Source organism: Leucoraja erinacea, chromosome 22, assembly GCF_028641065.1.
Source record: "Leucoraja erinacea ecotype New England chromosome 22, Leri_hhj_1, whole genome shotgun sequence".
NCBI classification, from domain to species: domain Eukaryota; kingdom Metazoa; phylum Chordata; class Chondrichthyes; order Rajiformes; family Rajidae; genus Leucoraja; species Leucoraja erinaceus.
Genome location: NC_073398.1, coordinates 32088136 through 32097785, shown reverse-complemented (window position 1 = coordinate 32097785; position 9650 = coordinate 32088136). Strand labels below are relative to the sequence as shown.

The 9650-nt window shown below is 45.5% G+C and overlaps 1 protein-coding gene and 1 pseudogene across 1 annotated transcript in view; both read left to right on the top strand.

The window, feature by feature from the left end:
* The window catches only part of tasor2 (transcription activation suppressor family member 2), a 127830-nt gene that overhangs the window by 5377 nt on the left and 112803 nt on the right, over positions 1-9650 (top strand). The gene's annotated exons all lie outside the window — the stretch shown is intronic.
* On the top strand, positions 5817-5924 carry LOC129708061 (U2 spliceosomal RNA; annotated as a pseudogene).

The window sequence follows — 9650 nt, the reverse complement described above, 5'->3', positions numbered from 1 at the left end:
GTAATCACCCCTCCAGTCTATGTGTGTTAACAGGAAGTCCAAGTAAAATCTGATTAAAAGTTTAAAGTGACTTGGTTTATTTTGGCAGAAAGATTGTCCATACTTAAACTTCAAAATGACAATTTCTATTTAGGGCAATTTTGATAATTTTATGTTTGCATAATGCAGGATTAATCCTTTGGGATTAGGAGTCCATGTATCTATAATGAGATAATGCCACAATGTGCTGGTGTCCTATATCAGGACCAGACACTAAATGCATTATTTGTAGCTCTTTGTATTGACTTATTTTAACGGCTAAACATTGCAATCTTCATGTCACAATCATATTTTGTTACCAAGATGCTGGCATGCTGGAGTTTGCTTTGTCATATTGAAAAGCCAACCCTATGGTATTCTGTTTAGTGAAACCTGAACTCCAGCACTACAATGCCCTCCATAATGTTTTGGACCAAGACCCATCATTTATTTATTTGCCTCTGTACCACACAATTTGAGATTTGTAATAGAAAAAAAATCACATGCGGTTAAAATGCACATTGTCAGATGTTATTCAAGGGTAATGTTATACATTTCAAGTTCAAGTTCACATTTATTGTCACATGCACCAATTGATACAGTAATATTTGAGTTACCATACAGCCATACAAATCAAAAGAACACAATACACGATAGAGCTTAACATAAACATCCACCACAGCAGAATCAACGTTTCCCATTGTGATGGAAGGCAATGAAGTTCAGTCATCTTCCTCTGTTCACCCGTGGTCAGGGCCTTTGAACCCTCCGCAGGCATTGCTATGGACGGCCTTATGTACAGGACCTCTCGCCGGGATGATCGGAACTCCGGCGTCGGAACGGATCGGAACACACTTGCGGCTTGGAGTTTCCGAATCGGCCACTTCTTACCGGAGACCGCGGCTTCCGAAGTCCACAGGCCGAGCTGGATGGAGCTCCAACACTGGCGATCCACGGCAAAAGATCCGAGGCCTAACATTAGCAAATTTGCAGATGACACAAAGCTGTGTGGCAGTGTGAACTGTGAGGAGGATGCTATGAGGATGCAGGGTGATTTGGACAGGTTGGGTGCGTGGGCAGATGCATGGCAGATGCAGTTTAATGTGTATAAATGTGAGGTTATCTACTTTGATGGCAAACACAGGAAGGCAGATTATTATCTGAATGGTGTCAATGGTGAAAGGGGAAGTACAAAGAGATCTGGGGGTCCTTGTTCATCACTCACTGAAAGTAAGCATGCAGGTACAGCAGGCAGTGAAGAAAGCTAATGGCATGTTGGCCTTCATAACAAGAGGAGTTGAGTATAGGAGCAAAGAGGTCCTTCTGCAGTTGTACAGGGCCCTAGTGAGACCACACCTGGAGTATTGTGTGCAGTTTTCGTCTCCAAATTTGAGGAAGGACATTCTTGCTATTGAGAGAGTGCAGCATAGGATCACAAGGTTAATTCCCAGGATGGCGGGACTGTCATATGTTGATAGAATTGGGCGGCTGGGCTTGTATACTCTGGAATTAGAAGGATGAGAGGGTAACTTATTGAAACATATAAGATTATTGAGGGATTGGACACGCTAGAGGCAGGAAACATGTTCCCAATGTTGGTCCTGAACCAGGGGTCACAGTTTAAGAATAAGGGGCAGGCCATTTAGAACGGATGAGGAAAACCTTTTTCACCCAGAAAGTTGTGAATCTGTGGAATTCTCTGCCTCAGAAGGCATTGGAGGCCAATTCTCTGGATGCTTTCAAGAGAGAGTTAGATAGAGCTCTTAAATATAACGGAGTGAAGAGGTATGGTGCGAAGGCAGGAATGGGGGTACTGATTGTGGATGGCGGTGCTGGCACGAAGGACCGAATGGCCTACTCCTGCATCTATTGTCTATTGTATATTGTGAGGGAGGAGCAGGAAGAGAAAAGGGGGAACTTGCACGGTGGGGAGATTTGGGCAACTATCTACCTACCTTGGGTATGCAAGCAAAGCATTTCACTGTGACTTGTCACAAGTGACAATAAAGTAATGTATTCAAGTCTTCAAGTTTGAATAGCTGAGTTGAAGAACCACAATATGCCAAGATTGCAAATAGTCCAAACCACTTTGAGAGTGTGGCTGGGAAGGACTCAAATTCTACCAAAATCTTTATGTTTTGAATATAAGATTTAACCACCCCATTTGCAGGAAACATAGAAACATAGAAAACAGGTGCAGGAGGAGGCCATTCGGCCCTTCGAGCCAGCACCACCATTCATTGTGATCATGGCTGATCGTCCCCTATCAAAAACCCGTGTCTGCCTTCTCCCCATATCCCTTGGCTCCACTAGCCCCTAGAGCTCTATCTAACTCTTAAATCCATCCAGTGACTTGGCCTCCACTGCCCTTTGTGGCAGGGAATTCCATAAATTCACAACTCTCTGGGTGAAAAAGTTTTTTCTCACCTCAGTCTTAAATAACCTCTCCTTTATTCTAAGATAGGACTCTTTTTCTAAGATGATGACAAAATGACAAGGCTCAAAACAATAATAAGAATATAAAAGGCTCGCATTCATAACACATTTCAGAAATACAAGCCAGAACCATTTCAGTAAGTTGCACTATTAATATATCATTTCACGGAACAAACTTTACTGCCACATCATTTACAAACTAGGAAGTACATGTGAGTGTGTCTGCAGAGTGTGTCTTTGAGTTAATAGGTCACCTTTTTATCAAGTCAAAGCTAGACAAAAATGCTGGAGAAACTCAGCGGTTGAGGCAGCATATAAGGAGTGAACGAATAGGCGACATTTTGGGTTGAGACCCTTCTTCAGACTGATGTGGGGGGGGGCGGGAAAAAGAAAAGGAAAAGGTGGAGGCTGTTGGAGAGCTGGGAAGGGGAGAGGAAGGAGGGAGAAAGCAAGGACTGCCTGAAATTGGAGGTCAATGTTCATAACGCTGGGGTGTAAACTACCCAAGCGAAATATGAGGTGCTGCTCCTCCAATTTGCGGTGGGACTAAAGTCACGCACTATATCCATTATAGAAGAGTGAACTGTTTCAAAAATCAATTACTCGACAATGCAAGTGTTCCGTGACTTTGTGACCAGCCCTCTGACCTCATGGTCTGATGGTTCTGTGCTCAGCCACCATTTAGAGATCTGGGTTGGTGCTCCAGTACATGACTGAGTGGGAGGCTGCATTGCTAAAGGACCCATCCCTCGGACTGAATGTACAATCTAGTGTGCTCTATCAAGAGATACCATGGTGCTATTTCAAACAAGGACAATGGAGATGGTAAGGAACTGCAGATGCTGGATTCTTTTGTGGAATATAAAGCGCTGGAGTAGCTCGTAGAAACAAATAACTGCAGAAGCTGATTTAGAAAAAAAAGGCTCAAAGTGCTGGAGTAACTCAGCGGGTCAGGCAGCATCTCTGGTGAAAAGGAATAGGTGACATATCGGGTTAGGACCCTTCTTTAGACTCGCTCGGTGACATTTTGGGTCAGGTCCCTTCTTCATACTAACTGGAGTGACTCAGGAAACAGTCTCTCTGCCCAGCATGTCCACATCTACATTTAATCAGCCATTCATACAAATTATATGTTCTCCTATTTTGTCATTCACTCTCTGCACACTAGGGACAGTTTACAAAGGGCAATTCACCTACATAGAAAATAGGTGCAGGAGTAGGCCATTCGGCCCTTCGAGCCTGCATTGCCATCCAATATGATCATGGCTGATCATCCAACTCAGTATCCTGTACCTGCCTTCTCTCCATACCCCCTGATCCCTTTAGCCACAAGGGCCACATCTAACTCCCTCTTAAATATAGCCAATGAACTGGCCTCAACTACCTTCTGTGGCAGATAATTCTAGAGATTCACCACTCTCTGTGTGAAAAATGTTTTCCTCATCTCGATCCTAAAAGATTTCCCCCTTATCCTTAAACTGTGACCCCTTGTCTTGGACTTCCCCAACATCGGGAACAATCTTCCTGCATCTAGCCTGTCCAACCCCTGAAGAATTTTGTAAGTTTCGATAAGATCCCCCCTCAATCCCCACTACAAACCTTACATCTTTGGGAGGCAATTCGCCTACAAACCTTACATGTGGGAGGAAACCGGAGCACCTGGAAGAAACCCACGTGGTCACAGAGAGAATGTGCAAACTCCACACAGATAGCACCTGAGGTCAGTATCGATCCTGGGTTTCTGGTGCTGTGAGGCAGCTGCTCTACCAGCTGCGACACTGTGCAGTCGTGCAAGAGACTTAAGATAAAGCTTCAGAATAGCTGCACTGTGAATATAGGGAAATTACTTTTATAAAGAGAAAAAGTACAAAGTACTGGAATAGCTCAGTAGGTCAGGCAGCATCTCTGAAGACATGGACAGGTGACATTTAGGGTCGGGGCCCTTCCTCATATTCAAGAAGAGTCCCGACCTGAAACATCACCTAACTATGTTCTCCATAGATGTTACCTGACCCATTGAGTTACTCCAGCACTTTGTGTCCTTTTTTGGTAAACCAGCATTACCATTTCCTTGTTTCTTTTTTTTAGGCGGTTTTAGTTTTCCCTGGCTGTATTCTGGTGATTAAACCTTATATTCAAAACATAAATGCAAGCTTTCAAGGAAGGTAATCTAATGTTCTGTAGCTGGAGAATAGTCAATGCTCAAAGTTGTATGAGACAGTACATCATGTTCAATTCCTAGTCAAAGGCATGGTTTGTAGCCAGTAACCGTGCCCAATCCTGGTGGCTTATTCAGATGCAAACAACTCTGAATTTTACTTCGGAGTCACGTGAGTGACTTCGTGAAGAAGCCCGCTTCCACGCATGCGTGTCATATCGCTACACGCATTGCAACGAGTCACACAGGGGGGAACGGCGTTCCCCAAGCGGGAGATTTGAAAGTCGGGAACAGCAGGTAAGAGACTCTGCGTTCCTTTTTACTACTTACTTTTAGGAGGCTGCGGAAAGCTTGCGGGGAGACCCGTGGAGGGCGAGCAGCCAGCAGCAGCAACAGCACGAGTTTCCCTGGAGGGGAACAACCTGAGCCCGACTTTGCTCCCGCACCGGCAAAATTCACCTCTCGGCCGGGCGGGAAGCAAAGTAAAAAAGGTCCCTATGCCAGTCTCAAACGAGACTGGCTTGGGAGCAGTCGGTAGCAGCCAGCGCAGAGGCTGCGGGACAGACAGCACGGACCAGCGGTACCGGGGCTCGAAACGCTCAGCGAGTGCAGCGGCACTTATGGAGTCAGAACGGGACGTTCGGGCTGAAAACCTTGTTCACAAGGTAAGCACCAGGGTCCAGGGGATCTATAGGAACAGCCGGGGTTACCGGCTGCGGAACTGCCGCGAAGGACCAGGCCCGTGAACACCGGGGTCGGTCCAAGCGGCTCGAACCCGACACAGGGAACGACGGTCACCGGCGGGAGAAGGAAAGTCGGGAACAGCAGGTAAGAGACCCTGCGTTTCCTTCAACTTACCTTTCTAGGTGCAGACATGGACCAGGTCCATGTAAGGTGCAGAAGGCCGGCGGGGAGAACCGCGGAGGAGCGAACCAGCGGAGGAGCGGCAAACAGCAGCAGTGGCAGTGGCAGCTGGCACTTCGTGAGGAGCTGGCAGCTGGCACTTCGTGAGGAGCTGGCAGGAGCAGCATGGGCACATCGATTCCCGGGGGGGGAAAAACACCTGTGCCCAACTTCGCTCCAGCATGGTGAGAAAGTTCATTTCTCGGCAGCAAAGGACTTTGCAGTTGACTGGCTGCAATCTACTACAAGGGACCAGTATGTGAGTACCAGGATCGGTCCCAGCGGGGTTTTAGTTACAATAATCGCTTCTCGGCTTTTTGGCTAAGATCAAGTGTAGTATCTGTTCTTATCAGTTTAATATCTGATACACCCCTTATCTAGGGACTATATATATTATATAAAAACTATAGTAGCTGTTATCATCAGTTTTAATGTCTTATATGTCCCTTATCTAAGGACCATATAAGTAGGAGTGCCCAGAATTGAGGGCATTAGAGTGGGGTTGACCGGCTGCAACGACCATAAGGGACCAGTACCGTCAGTACGGGGGTGGGTCCCAGGGGTCTAAGATAAAGGAGCAGCCAGGAGTGCTGAGAGCGTTGAAGTCAGGTTAAAGGAATAGATGGAAGCAGCTGTGCCAGTTATCCTCCACACCGGCCATATCCACTTCACGGAAGGAAGGACAAAACTGGAGAAGGAGGACCATGGAACAGCGGGCAGCCAGCAGCAGCCAGCGGCACTTGGATCAACCGTAGTGGGATCAGCTGTGCCCGATGTCGGCCCCGCACCGGCCAGATCCATGTGACCGAGCGGTAGGCTAGACACAAATCAAACAAGGTAGTGGACTCAGAAGGGTCCGACTTTGCATAAAACCACCGGCAACCAGTGCCCGAGAGGGCTGGAGCGGGAAGAAGCGGTGTATGGAGCCTTGCTCCAACGTGATAAACCCACAGCAGTACCTCTTTGAGGGCTGCACAATGCTTCTACCCCATCAGAGGGGAGCACTGTGGGTCAGTTCTGGGCTGACCTGCAAGAGGGGTCCGCAGAACAAAAGACAAGTGGGCAGCAGTTAAGCCCACATGGGTACCCCGTGTGGGACCCTAGAGATCTCTAACTCTATAAAAAAGAGTAGGCAGGACCCTGATGGGCCAGAGCCTGGTAATACAGCGTCCCATGATCCTAACACAGCAGGGACTCTGCTGGACATGGTGGCCGATTACTTTAGCCAAGTCAAACATGGGTAGACTTGGATCCAGGATGGCAATAGTATTACTATATGTCTGGCCACAAACGCCAACAAGAAAAATTTACAAACACTGGCCAGACATCTGCCACCTGGCAACGGTGAGGCATTACAGGTGCCCAGTGTAAACCAATGCATTTGGCAGCATATGGACGAACATCAGGAACCAGGACCTCAAGATCCAGAGAACCTTCAAGGGATTGACGGAAGGCATCATAGCACACACCAGCACCCTGGACTAAACGTAGGTAACCAAAGACCATCAAGACGCACCAGATCTGTTTAATAATATGCAATATAACCTGAACTACACGTGGAAGGCGGCCATTCAGCCAGCACTAGGACCCCAAATATGCTACCATTTGCAAATAAAAACCGTGTGTGGACTAAGCCAAGACACTGGGGCTCATCAAGGCCAGCGCAAGGGCCTATTTTGGAGCATGATACCAGCCACAGGCAAGGCCATAAAAAATGTGGCTCATACCAGTAGCAGTGTCAGAAATCAATATAACCTGCAGGATCCGTTTTAGGGTATGGCCAGGGCGGCCACCCTGGAAGATGCGGAAGCCTCAACCTCCCACACAACCCCGAACAAGAAATATTAAACCAGAACCTTATTTTCAAAAAACCAAGGAAATAACAAAACCACCGGTAACCATGGAGGTAGGTGGGTGGGGTTTTCTTCTGTTAAAATAGGGACCTACGAGGGTAGGGGAGGTTGCAACACTACAGTTATGTATGGTATATAATCACTACAGATTCATATAATCTCAGCAGTATTCAGGGTTATCTGATAGGGTTTTTCTCATCCCATTAACCACAGTACATCATACACCAGAAGGGCATTTTGTCCTTACATAAACCAAACAATCTAAAACCCACATGGTGCTACAAGAATTGTACACAAAAGATGGGATTGAACATATTTATTAAATATAAGATAGAGTAGGGTTGCAGGATTATCATTGATTTTAACCCTAAACACATTTGTTTTAGATATTCATTTTAAGATGGATGCTCTTATTATTGATATAGACTTGGTGTCAGTTGTGGGTTTCTATATGGCAGGCATTGACTCAATAGAGGAACTTTGGCAATATAGAGCTTACAAAAGGGGCAATCATTAGCCCCATTATTATGTACTAATATTCGTAAACCAGCTTGGCATTGTTATGTAAATAAGCCATAGGGTGAGGTTTTCCCCCGTTCGGACCCATCATTGGGGTACTAGGGATAATTCAACCACACTCGGCATCTGGAATTTTCAGAGTACCCGACTGACCTTCTCAATCATGGTATTTCAGTCTTACAGGGGATGGTGTTAGAACCATGTTCCCTATGAACATTGCCAAAAAATTATTGATTTATCCAGTGACTGGAGGCAGTCATCCATGCCATAACACTATGGATTTATTGATTTGTAGAGTCTAACAGACCCACTACACTGTCAGACAGGACGATGAATCTCATCTCATCTGCACTAAGACTGTCAACATGGAAGCAGTACCTTGGACACATCAAGAAATGGGGCATATACTGCTTGGACAACAATCTCGACCAAAAGGCCAAGAACATTCTGGCCGTATTGGAATTTTTACAAGCCTCCATTAGGATAATCGATGGAGCTACAGTGCCTTCAATAGTGCCACAAGTGCACTCTCCAATTACCTATCACAAGGAACGGAGCGGCACGCGGTGGAAACGCACCCCTGGTAAGAAAACCAGGTACTCCGAAATCTGGGACGTGGGTGTCGTTTCTCAACATGCTGAGGAGCTTGTAGCTCATAACAGCGTTGTCACTTCAGTAACAGTCCAGGAAGATGGTTATGCTCATGGTGTTATTTACCGCACAACAAGTCCAGCCATTAAGCAAACTGAGCCTGGACTCCCTGATCATCTCACCGAGAAACTGGTGTTGTCATACAGGATTTAATAAAAGAAAACAGATCGGGTTCCTCGGGTCAAGTGTTTGAATTTATGGTACACCCATATGGCAAACGACTGTATAGCAAGACACATCTAACAATACATAGAATATACTAAGAACATTCGAGGTCAGAGAATGGAGTTGTTTATCTCTTACAAGAAACCGCATGAAAGGGTCATGACTCAAACTATATCAAGGTGGCTCAAATAGGTCCTAAAAATGGCAGAAATAGACACTAATGTTTTAACTCTCATTCCACCAGGGCTGCAGCAACATCCGCAGCAAAAATTGTACAGGTACCCACAGACCAAATCCTCAGAATGGCAGGATGGTCATTAAAAAAAGGGTTTTCCACAGGTTTTATAATAAACCAGTTATTTTTTGGAGCCATCATTGTATTAAGAAAACATTTTATGTTCAACAAAATAATTTGCCCGAAAGGTTACAGGGCTATGATTCTCAAATTTTAAAAAATGTTATATATATTTTTTCGTTATACCACACAACTCTTTGTATAATTGTGTTTTAAAATTACTAATGATGCTCTCTCCCAATACCCAAGGCAGTTGTGAAGCATGGACTCGTTCCACGGCATGAGGTCACAGAGCTTTGAAATCTTCACGAAGTCACTCACGTGACTCCGAAGTAAAATAGTAAGATTAAACGAGAACTTACCAGTTTGAAGTTTGATCTGTATTTTATGAGGAGTTACGATGAGGGATTTCGTGCCCTCCGCTCCCACCCTCTTATGATCATATCAAAAACTGGTATCTCTTTGGTAATCTTACTATGTTAGATCATTATAGGTTCCTGTGACCTCACACCGCTGCTTTGAAGTATGACACGCATGCGTGGAAGCGGGCTTCTTCACGAAATCCCTCATCGTAACTCCTCATAAAATACAGATCAAACTTCAAACTGGTAAGTTCTCGTTTAATCTTACTATTCTTCAGTGTCAGATTAAA